Source organism: Apostichopus japonicus, chromosome 3 (genome assembly GCF_037975245.1).
Source record: "Apostichopus japonicus isolate 1M-3 chromosome 3, ASM3797524v1, whole genome shotgun sequence".
Lineage (NCBI taxonomy): Eukaryota > Metazoa > Echinodermata > Holothuroidea > Aspidochirotida > Stichopodidae > Apostichopus > Apostichopus japonicus.
In genome coordinates, this window is record NC_092563.1 from 22,546,116 (window position 1) to 22,546,530 (window position 415).

Sequence of the window (415 nt, forward strand, 5' to 3'; positions counted from 1 at the left end):
TGGAACCAAAGACTTCGTTCGTAATTGTAGGTGGGTATAGAGAAAACACAGTGGCATTAAGTCCTAACCATAGAGCTTTACACATATTTATATATGCCTCAATAAGACGATCGGCACCAAAATACATTTCAATAAATTCAACAAACGTTCCCTCGTCCCTACGTTCCAACTAACCCAAATAGTTATGCGGTCCCTGTCCAGTTTCAGAAGGGTTGCCCCCAGTTATGGTTATATCGCCTGGTTACTCTTACTTCTGATTTACCCCCATGCTTATACCATGATACGTGGTTTATAGCGGTTGCTGGGAATCTTTACAAACCTGTTCCGATTAGGCAAAGTATGCGCACAAAATTTTTAAACGAGACTACGTGCATGGTACTGAAATCTTAAGAGAGTCACGTCTTGCAAACTACAC